The 13,953-nt window shown below is 43.6% G+C and overlaps 1 protein-coding gene across 1 annotated transcript in view; it reads left to right on the forward strand.

Moving 5' to 3' along the window:
- Positions 1–13,953, forward strand: part of poln (polymerase (DNA directed) nu) — a 283,259-nt gene that overhangs the window by 183,813 nt on the left and 85,493 nt on the right. The gene's annotated exons all lie outside the window — the stretch shown is intronic.

The raw sequence follows: 13,953 nt of genomic DNA on the forward strand, positions 1-13,953 counted from the left end.
TGCGACCTACACCTTTTCTGTCATCCTATCACAGGCACACATGATTCAGTACCACAAGATAGTGTCACTCCTGTTTAATGCATCAAAACCATCCCACAGGAGAGCAGGCAGAGTGCTGCTTTTGGCATCAGAAAGTTGTGAGTGAGAGTCCTAAACTGGAGACTTCAGACCAGATTCTTATTTCTTAAAAGTTAAATATTAGCTTTATTTGTCACATACACATATACATTGAAACATATAGTGAAATGTGTTGATTGCATCAAATCAAATCACTGGTGATTGTATTGGGGTGGCATGCAAGTGTCACCATTCTTCCAGCACCAACATAGTATGCCCACAATTTGGTTGGAGGAACACCACCTTATATTCGGGTCTGGGTAGTCTCCAACCTGATGGCATCAACATTGATTTCTCTAACTTCCATTAATGCCCCCCTCCCCTTCACACCCCATCCCTTATTTATTTATTTACCTACCCACCCCCCCCTTTTTTCCTCTTTTTTTTCTCTCTCTCTTTTCTCTCCCTCTGCCCCTCTCACAATCACTCCTTGCCTGCTCTCCATCTCCCTCTGGTGCTCCTCTCCCCCTTTCTTTCTCCCTAGGCCTCTGGTCCCATGATCCTTTCCCTCCTCCAGCTCTGTATCCCTTTTGCCAATCAACTTTCCAGCTCTTAGCTTCATTCCTTTCCCTCCTGTCTTCTCCCATCATTTCGGATTTCCCACTCCCCCTCCCACTTTCAAATCTCTTACTATCTCTTTTATCAGTTAGTCCTGATGAAAGGTCTCGGCCTGAAACGACTGTACTTCTTCCTATAGATGCTGCCTGGCCTGCTGTGTTCCACCAGCATTTTGTGTGTGTTGCTTGAATTTCCAGCATCTGGAGATTTCCTCGTGTTTGCGTTTTTCCACGCTGTATATTTTTGGACTGTGGGAGGAAACCGGAGCGCCTGGAGGAAACCCTCGTGGTCATGGGGAGAGCGTACAAACTCCTTATGGGCAGTGGTAGAAATTGAACCCTGACCTTACAGTTAGCACTGTACATTGTGACACCAACCACTGCGCTACTGTGCTGCCCCACTGAGTTTTTAGTTTCATTGAGTTCATAGAGGAATAATGCACAGAAACAGCTCCTTTGGTCCAAATCGCCTGTGCCAACCAAGGTAACTACTTAGCTACACAGACAAAATGTTGGAGCCACATCAATTACTGGCCCTTCGGCCCACCATGTTGTGCCAACCTTTTAACCTACGCTAAGACCAATCTAACCCTTTCCTCCTATTTAACCCTCCATTTTTCTTTCATCCATGTGCCTCTCTAAGAGTTTCTTAAATGTCCCTAATATATCTGCCTCCAACACCATCCCTGGCAGGGTATTCGGCACACCTATCATTCTCTGTGTAAAAAAAAATCTAACCTCTGACTTTGCCCACTATACTTCCCTCCAAACACCTTAAAATTGTGTCCCTTGGTCTTGGTCATTTCTGCCCTGAGTGTTCTATGTTCTATCAGGACTAACACAGGATTTCAGCCTGAAATGTTGACATCTCGTTTCCCATCACAGATACTGCTTGACCTACTGAGTAACTCGAGGTGTGGGAGAAATTTTGCCCACTCTCCTGCTCTTTAAATGTGCATCACAAGCACAAACTTCGTTGTAGCATGGACTGTAATAGTTCAAATTTAATTGTTATTCAACCATACATGAATACAGCCAAATGAAAAGGCGATACTCCGGGGCCAGAGTGCAAAACACAGTAGCAACAATCACACATAAACAGAATACTTTGGTAAAGTATTCTGTTTACCAAAATATTTCATTCATGGTCGGATGTGACTCCAAAAACTGCTACTCAACAAAAGTAACTAATAAATTTAGACAACTGTCACTCGTTTTACATTCAAAGCAGGAACTTGGTCTAATTGACTATTACATTGAATGATTTCTGCATAAAAGGAGATGTCAGGTGATTGTCCATGCAGCCAGGTCACTAGAGAATGTGGCAGGGTGATGCCTACTTTGGTGGTGAAGTTTCAGATCAGGTTTTAACTTGGAACCCCTGATGTAAGATGCTGAGGTGGATATAAACAATCCCACTGTAATATGTTAGACTGCACTTGGAGTACTGTGTGCAGTTGAGCTCACCCCATCACAGGCAAGATGTTCAAAGGTCAAAGAAAATTTATTATCAAAGTACTGTATATATCACCATATACTATGAGATTCATTTTCATGTAGGCATTCACAGTATAATCAATGAAAAACTACACACAAAGAATGACAAACAACCAATATGCAAAAGAAGACAAACTGCAAATAAAAAATAGTGGTGCCAGAGAGTTTGTGAACCCTGTAGAATTTTCTCTATTTCTGCATAAATATGTCCTGAAATGTGATCAGATCTTCACACGAGTCCGAAAACTAGATAAAGAGAACCCAATTAAATAAAGAACACAAAAAAACATTATACTTCATTTATTTATTAAGAAAATGATCCAATATTACATGTATTCATTGGAAAATGTATGTGAACCTTTGGTTTAAATAACTGGTGTGACCCCTTGTTCAACCAAATATTTCTGGTAACTGTTGATCAGTCCTGCACATAGGCTTGGAGGAATGTTCTCTGTACAGGACTGCCTCAACTATGTTGGTGGGCTTCCTTGCATGAACTGCTTGCTTCAGTTCTTCCACAACATTTCTATCGGATTAAGCTCAGGACTTTGCTATTCCAAACCACAAATTTTCTTCTTTTTGTTGATTTACCCTTCTCTTTTGGATCATTGTCTTGTTGCATTATCCGACTTCTATTTAACTTCAGATGATGGACTGCTACCCTGACATTTTCCTGTACAATGTCTTGATACAATTTTGAATTCATTGTTCTCTCAATGATGCTCAGACCCTGAAGCAGCAAATCAGCCCCAAATCATGCTGCTGCTTCCACCATGCTTCACAGTTGCTGAGCAGTGCCCTTTTTCACTCCAAGGATAGCAATGTGCATTTCTGCCAAAAAGTTCAACTTTTGTCTCTTCTTTCCCAGAAGAGTTGTAACTTCTTTGCAAACTTGAAACGTGCAGCAATGTTTTTTTTTGAGAGCAGTGATTTCCTCTCATGGTGTCCTTCCATGAACACAATTCTTGTTCAATGCTTTTCTTATAGTGGACACATGAATAAAGACTTCAGCACGTTCTAGAGATTTCTGCAGGTCTTTTGCTGTTACCCTTGGGTTCTTTTTCACCTCCCTCAGCATTGCACGTTGTGCTCTTGGTGTGATCTTTGCAGGATGTCCACTTCTAGGGAGAGTAGCAACAGTACTGAATTTCCTCCACTTGTAGAGAATTTCTCTTAATGAAGACTGATGAACCCAAAGGTCATTAGAAATGTTTTTGTAGCCTTTTCCAGCTTCATTCATCTCTATAATTCTTCTTCTAAGGTCTTCTGAAAGTTGTTTTGATCAAGGCATAGTGCACATAAATAGATCTTTCTTGAGAAGAGCAGGCTCTGTCAGTAACCTGACTTAGTGTGGGAACCTCTACAACCCACACCTGTAATCTCATCTCATTGATTGGAACAGATGACTCCAAATAACTTTTGGAGAAGACATTACCCCAGAGGGTCACATCCTTTTTCCAACAAATACTGTACATGTATATTAGATCATTTTTCTCAAGAAATAAATTAAGAAAAATAATATTTTTGTGCTATTTATTTAATTGGGTTCTCTTTATCTAGTTTTCAGACTTAGGTGAGGATCTGATCACATTTTAGGTCATATTTGTGCAGAAAAAGAAAATTCTACAGGGTTGATGTGGAGAGGAGCATCTCTGAATGCACAACATGAGGACATGAGTTGTAGAGTCCTTGAAAGTGAGTCCATAGGTTGTGGAATCAGTTCAGTGTTTAGGTGAGTGAAGTCATCCACACTGGTTCAAGACCCTGGTGGTTCCTGAACGTGAAAGACCTAGGGCTCAAGAAGGTGCCGAAGAGGTTCACCAGGATGAAGTCTTGATTGGAGAGTGTGAGCTATGAGGAGAGCTTGGATTGTTTTCTCTGGTGCAGTGAAGGTGGTGAGATGACCTGATATAGGTTTTTTTAACAAGAGGCATAGATAACATAGATGGGATCTTTCTTCCCAGAGTAGATATATTGAATACTAGGGGGCATAAATTTAATGTCAGAATGCGGAAACGTGCCAGAGAAGTTTCTTTTTACGTGGAGAGTGGTAGATGCCTGGACAGGGTTGACGGAGAAGAGTGTGGAAGCAGATACAATAATAGGGTTTTCAGAAGCTTTTAGATAGACAGATAAGTCAAAATCTCTGCAAATCTATCCTAGACCCAACATATTGATGCCAAAGGCACACCAGTGGCTAAACTTCATTTGCCATGGGGGGGGGGGGGGGCGGGTGTTGATGGCAGACCCAAACGCAAGATACAGACACTGAAGTACTGAGAACAGGACTAGGTTTATTGAGAAAGCAAGGGGAGTTGGGAGGAATCAACGCTGGACATTGACACACAGGCCCTGGACGAAACTAGGATTCAGGGCCAGGGTTAGGACTGAGACAAGGAAAGCAGGACCAGGACAAGGAACTTGGAACTAGGTCAAAACATGGGTCTTGACTTGGGCTCGGAACCCAGATCCGGGCAAAGACATGGTACTAGGATTGTAGCAAGGACAGGATGTGGCTACAGGACAGGACGAGGTACAGGATGAGGAATCTCCAGCATCAGGCTGGGCGAGGAACCGGGACGAGATGAGTACACGGAGCTCAGATCCGGACAGGGAACACGGTACTCCAGAACGGAGCCTGGGTAAGGACCCGGAACCTAGGTCTTGGTTGGACTAGTAACCTGGGTGTTGACTCCGAACCAAAACCCAGGTCAAGGCTAGGACAAGAATTGGTTACAGGTTGTGGCATGGCAGGGCTACAGGACTGGACGAGACACATGGACAGGATGAGACCATGAAGTCTTGACTAGGTCTTGGGAGGCTGGAACCACAGAGCCTTGGCCTGGACAGGACGCAGCTCTTGGACTTAGCTTGGCTCGGCTCTTGGGTATGGAGCCGGGACACCTCCTTGGAGCGCAGGGCCGGGATGCTTGCTGAGGATACTTGCCGAAGGAACTGCCGAGGATTCAGATGGGGACAGTCCAGCACAGATCGAGGAATCTCCAGCACCGGGCTGGGTAAGGCACATGGGCAGGCATAGGTTGCAGATAAGGCTTCAGAAGGGAAGGGAACAGTCCAGCGGGGACTCCTTGGTTTGAGAGGTATTTATGTGCCAGCCCACAATGAGAATCAGGTGCCTCAATTAAGGCACCCACCAGAACAAGGGAGAAAACAGGAAAACCCAGAACAGGGATTGATGGACCGGACCGTAAACCCGAATGCAGACTTTATGGACCGGACCATGACATCATTAGGAGTTTGAGGAGATTTGGTATGTTACCAAATACTCTGGCAAATATCTACAGATGTACATGGAGAGCATTCTGAGTGCACCTGGTATGGAGGGACCACTACACAGGATCGGAAAAAACAGCAGAGAGTTATAAACAGCCAGCTCCATCATGGGCACTAGCCTCCCCACCATCTAAGACGTTGATTGGAGTACTGTGCAGATGCAACAGCAGCATTCTCATGCAGGTCATGCAGAGCCTTCCACATATCCACCACTCTCTGGGTGAAAAATTTTTTCTGCATCTCTGTTCTAAATGGCCTACCTCTTATTCTTAAACTGTGGCCTCTAGTTCTGGACTCACCCATCAGCAGGAACATGCTTCCTGCCTCCAGTGTGTCCAATCCCTTAATAATCTTATATGTTTCAATCAGATCCCCTCTCATTCTTCTAAATTCCAGTGTATACAAGACCAGATGCTCCAATCTTTCAACATATGACAGTCCCACCATTCCAGGAATTAACCTTGTGAACCTATGCTGCACTCCCTCAATAGCAAGAATGTCCTTCCTCAAATTTGGAGACCAAAACTGCACACAATACTCCAGGTGGGGTCTCACCAGGGCCCTATACAGCTGCAGAAGGACCTCTTTACTCCTATACTCAATTCCTCTTGTTATAAAGGCCAGCATGCCATTAGCTTTCTTCACTGCCTGCTGTACCTGCATGCTTGCTTTCATTGACTGATGTACAAGAACACCTAGATCGCGTTGTACTTCCCCTTTTCCTAACTTGAGTCCATTTAGATAGTAATCTGCCTTCCTGTTCTTGCCACCAAAGTGGATAACCTCACGTTTATCCACATTAAACTGCATCTGCCATACATTTTCCCACTCAACCTAGCTTGTCCAAGTCACCCTGCATTCTCATAACATCCTCCTGACATTTCACACTGCCACCCGGCTTTGTGTCATTGGCAAATTTGCTAATGTTACTTTTAATCCCTTCATCTAAATCATTAATGTATATTGTAAACAGCTGTGGTCTCAGCACCGGACCTTGTGGTACCCCACTGGTTACAGCCTACCATTCCGAAAGGGACCCGTTAATCTTTGTTTAGAGGGTGCTCTTTGTTTCCTGTCAGCCAGCCAATTTTCAATCCATGTCAGTACTCTGCCCCCAATACCATGTGCCCTAATTTTGCCCACTAATCTCCTATGTGGGACTTTATCAAAGGCTTTCTGAAAGTCCAGGTACACTACATCCACTGGCTCTCCCTTGTCCATTTTCATAGTTGCATTCTCAAAAAACTCCAGAAGATTAGTCAAGCATGATTTTCCCTTCATAAATCCATGCTGACTCGGACTGATCTTTCTACTGCTATCCAAATGTGTCGTAATTTCCTCTTTTATAATTGACTCCAGCATTTTTCCCACCACTGCCATCATTGGAGTAGTCTAAGTCAGAGTAGTAAGGCTTTGGCTCAACAAGGCTTTGGTGAGAATAGGCGGAGGCAAGGTAAATAGGTCAATTCATTTCTTATTTCTTGAGAATATAGGGGGTATGGCAACGGAGCCAGTGTTTCTGTTTTGGATGTCAGATGTGTGATTTCCAGGAGACTTCCAGCTTCCCTGATGGCCACATCTGCACCAGGTGCATCGAGACGCAGCTCCTTAGAGATCATATTAGGGAACATGATCTCTAACATGTTTGATGACCTTCAGCTTGTTAGGGAAAGTGAATCAGTGGTAGACAGGAGCTACAGGGAGGTGGTCACCCCAAGGCTACAAGAGACAGATTAATGGGTGACTGTCAGGAGATGGAACGGAGGGCATCAGATAGTAAAGAGCACCCTTGTGGCTGTCCCCCTCAACATTAAGTGCTCCATTTTGAGTACTGTTGGGGGGGGGGGGGTCAGGAACGACTTGCCTGGGGGAAGCAACAGTAGCCATGTCTCTGGTGTTGAGTCTTGCCTTATAGTTCAGAAGGGTAGGGAACTGAAGAGGATGGCAGCAGTAATAGAGGCCACTACAGTCAGGGGGACAGGTACACGATTCTGTGGACATGAAAAGGAAACATGGATGGTAGTTTGCCTCCCAGATGCCAGGGTCCATGATGGTTATGAATGTGTCCACAATATCTTGAAAAAGGAGAGTGAGCAGCCAAAAGTCATGGCACATATTGGTACCAATGACAGAGGTAGAAAAAGGGTGGAGGTTCAGAAAACAGAATACAGGGAGTTAGGAAGAAAGCTGAGAAGGACCTCAATGGTAGTAATCTTGGGATTGCTGCCTGTGCCATGTGACAGTGTTGATAGGAATAGAATGAGGCGGCAGATAAATGCATGGTTGGACCATGGGGCAAGGATTCAGATTTCTGGATAATTAGAACCTCTTCTGGGGCAGGTGGGATGTACAAAAGGAATAGATTGCACTTGAATCTGAGGGAGACATATTCTTGTGGGCAGGTGTACTAGAGCTGTTGGGAGTGGTTTAAACTAATATGGCAGGGGGATGGGAACTGAGGATGAGTCAACAGGTTTACAAATATATAATGTATGTCATATGAATGTAAGGAAGAACAAGCCAATGATTGGGTACAAATGCAGACAGAGCAAAGAGTTAAGCAAAGAGCAAAGAGTTTTGCCAATGAGGCAAAATTCAAAAGGGCAAAAAATGCAGGATTGAAGGTGCTGTATTTAAATGTATCCTGATGCATTTAGAGATTGGTCGGTATGACATTGTGGGCATCATTGAGTCATAGCTGAAAGATGTTAGTTGAGAACCTAACATCAAAGGATATACTTTGTATTGAAAGGACAGGCAGGATTGCATAGGTGATGGTGTGGCTCTGTTGGTGAGAAATGGAATTTTATCTTTAGAAAGAGGTGACATCTGGTCAGAGAATGTTGAATCTTTGTGGGTGGAGTTAAGAAACTGCAAGGGTAAATAAACCACTAGGAGAATTGTGTATGGGCCTCCAAATAGTAGCCAATGTGGTGTTGAGATTGCAAAGGGAGCTGGAAAAGGCACTTAATAAGGGTAATGACACAATTGTAATGGGGGGGGGGGGGAACTTCAAAATGCAAAGTGATTGGGAAAATCAGGTTGGTGTCAGTTTGCAAGAGACGGAATTTGTTGAATGCCTATGAGATTGCGTTTTAGAGCAGCTTGTGCTTGGGCCTACTCGGGGAAGGCTATCTTAGATTGGGTGTTGTGTAATAATTCAGATTTTATTAGGGAGCTTAATGTAAAGGAACCCTTAGGAGGCAGTGATCATAATATGATTGAACTCTTACTGCAGTTTGAGAGGGAGAAACATAAATCACATGTCTCAATATCGCAATGGAATAAAGGGAATTACAGAGGCATGAGAGAGGAGCTTGCCCAGTTGGATTGGAGAGGGATACTGGTGGGGATGATGGAAGAGCAGAGATGGCTGAAGTTTTTGGGAATAGTTCACAAGGCACAGGATAGATATGTCCCACAGAGGAAGAAATTCTCAAATGGCAGGTAGGCAACCATGGCTGACAAGGGATGTTAAGGACTGTGTAATAGTGAGGGAAAGGACATATAAGGTAGCAAAAGTGAGTGGGAGGTTGGATGATAGGGAAACTTTTAAAATTCAACAAAAGGCAACTAAAAAAGCTGTGAGAAAGGAAAAGATGAAACACGAGGGCAAACCAGCCAATAATATAAAGCAGGATATAAAAAGTTTTTTCAGTTATATAAAGAGTAGCAGTGTGCTGGAGGTTTGTGAGTGTCAGGGTGCAGGAGTGAATCCCATTGTTATTACAAAGGAGAATGTGCTAGGCAAAATCAAAGATCTTGAGGTGGATAAGTCACCTGGATCAAGTGGACTACATCCCAGAGCCCTGAGAAAGATTGCTGAAGAGATAATAAATACATTGGTCATGATCTTTTAAGAATCTTGATTCTGGCATGGTCTTGGAGGACTGGCAGATTGCAAATGTCACTCCACTCTTTAAGGAGAGAGGAAGGCAAAGGAAAGAAAATTATAGGCCACTCAATATTTTAAGAATAACTTCTTCCCCTCTGCCATCAGATTTATGAATGGTCTATGAACATATGGTGGGTGGTGGGTGGAGATACAGTATGCCTCTACCAAAGGAGATGTAAGGTGCTCCTTCCCTCTGCTGGCCTGCAGATTATCCTTGGGCAAGGTGTAGCACCTGCTCAGCCCACTAATATGGGTCACATGAAGCCCTGGGAACAGGTGGTGGATGGTCGTATAAGCAGCTGGTGCACATCACAAGTCCTGGTTATGTGAACACTGATGCCAGGCAGACAACCTCAGAAGAATATTGATAATGGCTGGAGTCAGCCGTCTTGTAAAGATACTGCTCAGAAGAAGGCAATGGCAAACCACTTCTGCAGAAAACATTTCCAAGAACAATCATGGTCCTGGAAAGACCACGATTGCCCACGTCATACAAAATGGCACATAATGAACGGACAAATGAACCTATGAACACTATCTCACTATTGTGCACTATTTATTTTTATCTATATTCTTACTGTATTTTATAGTAATCCTTATGTACTGCACTCTACTGCTACCACAAGGCGACATATTTCACGACATACGTCAGTGGTAGTAATTCTGATTCTGAGTCTAGATATGCAGGGGATGGCCAGATATGCATTTGTGCAAGCAGATGAATTTAATTTAATTTGTCACTTTCAGCACAGACACTGTGGGCCGAAGAGCTTTTTCTTGTGCTATACTGTTCTATGTTCTGATACAGTAGGATAATCAAGGAGCCACACACACAAGATGCTGGAGGAAATCAGGATTGATGCAGGGTCTCGGCCTGAAACGTCACTTGTTTATTCCCCTCCATAGATGCTGCTGGACTTGCTGAGCTCCTCCAGCATTTTGTACGTGGTGGGATGTTATGTTGCAGCTGTACAAGATATTGGTGTGGTGTATCAGAATGTTATGTTCTGTTTTGGTCTCCCTGCTATAGGACCGATGCTTTAAGTTGGAAAGCATCCGGCATTGGAAAACTACAGAACACCTCTTGCACCACCATAGATATGTCTCTGGGTTTTGCATTAATATCATACTTTGCTCAGTCTTTCATTTCACTGTTTTGTATAATTTACAGGTTTAACAATATAGGATCAGAATCAGGTTTATTAACAGTGGCATGTGACGTGAAATTTGTTAACTTAGCAGTTCAAAGCAATACATGATAGTATAGAAAAAGTAAGTATATATGTACATTAAATAGATTAAAAATAGCACAAAATGGAAATAATATATATTTTAAAAAAGTGAGGCATTATTCATGGGTTCAATGTCCATTTAGGAATCAGATGGCAGAGGGGAAGAAGCTATTCCTGAATCGATGAGTGCTTTCAGGCTTCTGTACCTCCTTTTTATATAATATGCATATACATGATATAAGTTAAACATGCCGTGAAAGGAGGACTTGATGGACTGATGGGATAGTTCTCCTGTAGAGCCGACTCTATGTGCCAAATAGCCTAATTCTGCTCCTAGTCTTTATGTATAGCTTATGTTTTGTGTGTTGTCTGAACCTACATGCCTGTGATGTGGTGCAAGCTAGTTTTTCAATGTACTGTACCTCATTTGTGTGTGTGTCAACAAAATGATTGGGCCATAGAACACTACAGCACAGAATTTGGCCATTTGGCCCATCTAGTCCATCCTGAACTGTCATTCTGCTTAGTCCCATCAACGCCACCATAGCCCTCCATTCCCCTCCTATCCATGTTCTTACATGTTGCAATAAAACCTGGATCCACCACTTCTATTGGCAGCTCCTTCCACACTCTCACCACCTTTCGAGCGAACAAGTGCCCCCTCATGTTACCCTTAAGAAGAAACACAGATGCTAGAAATCCAGAGCAACTCACACAAAATGCTGGAGGAACTCAGCATTGTCAGGCACCATCTATGGAAGGGAGTAAACAGTCGACATTTCGGGCGGCGATCTTTCATCGGGACTGAAAAGGAAGGGGGAAGAAGCCTTAAATATTTCACCTTTCGCCCTTAATCTATTAACTCGAGTTCTAGTTTCATTCAACCTCAGTGGGGAACAGTCTACTTGCATTTACCCTAATACCTGAGGTACTAAGATTCCGCTGATTTTAGGTCAGAGCTCGTTTCCCAAGATAGTAAGCGACCGGCACGGAACGGGCTGCAGTGGATACAGCAGCCAGGCTGAGGGACCAGTCTCCCGCCTCTGATCGGCATTGCATAGGACTCTCGCTTCAAGCGCAAAACTCTTAACTCCCTCTGACGTGGATTTAGACCATTTTGCCGAGGGACTGTGCGGCAGAATGGATGACTGCGGACAGAGTTTTATTTTAGCTCGCTGCCCCTGTCCCTGCCCGGGTCGATGCGACGCGGCTGCTAACCAGAATCTTCGTCAACGCCGCACAGCTCCCAGTGAACTGTCTGTCGCACTCTGCAGTGTGCAGTCATGCGCTACGAGACATTAAAAAATCGCGGCAGTGTTTTAGATTAACTCTGGGAGTTGTGGTCTCCCTTCTATTAACCAGGACAATGCCCAGTGTCTCCGGGGATTACCGGCTACCGAGGCGCCAAGGGTGGACGTTTCATCGGGTTTCCAATGGAATGGCGCTCGCGTTATTCTCCTGACTTGGCTGCCATTTATAATCACTATTGTGAACACAAGCTGCTGCTCTTGTTTACTCTGAAGGTGTAGGAGTGAAATAGACACTTCAAGGTAGAAATTAGTGTCAGCGTTTATATAACTCACGTTTAATACCCTTGAATTAAATTATCTCCCCATGGTATGGGAGGCACACTGTTAAGACAGCGGAGGCAGCGCACTAAAGGGTATAAGCTTCTCCACAACAGCACAAGAACGGAGACTGACAGTAAAATGCATATATGCCTCTGGGTTGTTGGGTGTTGGACCATGTAAGTTGTCTGTGTTGACGATGATCTTGTCACCCATAGATGGTAATAATAACAACAATTTTGGCTAATGATCATAAACACGAATGATGTAGGGCCTGGGCCTGAAACATCAACTCTTTATTCTCCTCCATAGCTGCCGCCTGACTTGCTGAGTTCCTCCAGCAATTTGTATGTGTTACTTTGGATAATGATCAGTAGCTGATAGAATTATTATTTTTTTAAATTGTAGTCAACACACTCCATTCCTCAAAGGTCTAGTTGAATTAGGTGCATGGAATAGGCTGCCAGTGAAGGTGGTAAAGGCAGATTTATTATGGAGATTTAAGAGACTCTTAGCTAGGAAAATGAAGAGCTACGTAGGAAGGAGGGGTTAGATTGATCAAACAAAAATCCAGTGAGCGGCAGTTCTGCGGGCTGTTAATGAGTGAGAACAGAGGAGAATGGCCAGACTGGAAGGTGACAGGAACTCGAATAACCACACATTACCATACTGGTGGGCAGAAGAGCTTCTCTGAATGCACAACATGGCAAACCTTGAATCGGATGTGCTACAGCAGCAGAAGACAATGAACAAACACTCAGTGGCCACTTTATTAGGTACAGGAGGTACAGTACGTAATAAAGTGGTTTCTAAGTGTACAACACAGTACAAGTCACTTGGCCCACGATATTGTGTTGACCTTTTAACCTACCCGATCTGTGATCAATCTAGCCCTTCCCTTCCACATAGCCCTCCATTTTTCTGTCATCCACGTGCCAGAAGAGATTTAGTTTAATTTGGCATTGTGCTCGGCCTAGACATCTCAGCCAAAGGGCCTAATTCTGTACTGTATGTTTTATGTTATGTGTTCTGTAGACTCACGGGCTCCACAGCATACAACGAGGAACCACAAGTGCTGGAATTAGTTCAGTAGGGAAGTACTTTCTCCCCAAGACTTTGTGGGTTTCCTCTGGGTGCTCCAATTTCCTTTCACATTTCAAAGATGTATAGGTTAGGGTTGGTACTATGTTGGTACCAGGAGCACGGCAACACTTGTGGGCTGCCCACAGCACATCCTCAGACTGTGTTGGTCATTGAAGCAAATGACACATTCACTGCCTGTTTCGATGTACGTGTGGCAAATAAAGCTGATTTATTACCCCTCAGCCAGCAGGCTCTTGAACCAGGGGTGATAACTTCACTCGTCCCATCACTGAAATGTTCGCACAAACAATGGACTCACTTTCCAGGACTCTTCATCTCATGTTCTTGGTATTTATTGTTTATTTATTTATAATTATTTCTTCCTTTCTGTATTTGCACAGTTTGTTGTCTTTTGAACACCCATGTTGGTGCGATCTTTCATTGATTCTATTATAGTTATTATTCTGCTATGCCCAAAAGTAAATGAACCTCAGGGTTGTGTTTGGTGACATATATATACTTTAAGCTTCGAACAGTTTAATTTTTGAAAAGTTAGTCTTTGGAAACAGTCCCTTCTGTCCAGCTATTTCATCCTGACCAAGGTACCTAACTAGGCTGGTCCTATTTCCCTACATTTGTCCTATATCTCTCTGAGCTTTTCCTATCCATGTAACTCTTAAATGACTAAGACAAGGGGGTATAATTTTTAG

This window comes from Hypanus sabinus, chromosome 7, assembly GCF_030144855.1.
Source record: "Hypanus sabinus isolate sHypSab1 chromosome 7, sHypSab1.hap1, whole genome shotgun sequence".
NCBI classification, from domain to species: Eukaryota; Metazoa; Chordata; class Chondrichthyes; order Myliobatiformes; family Dasyatidae; genus Hypanus; species Hypanus sabinus.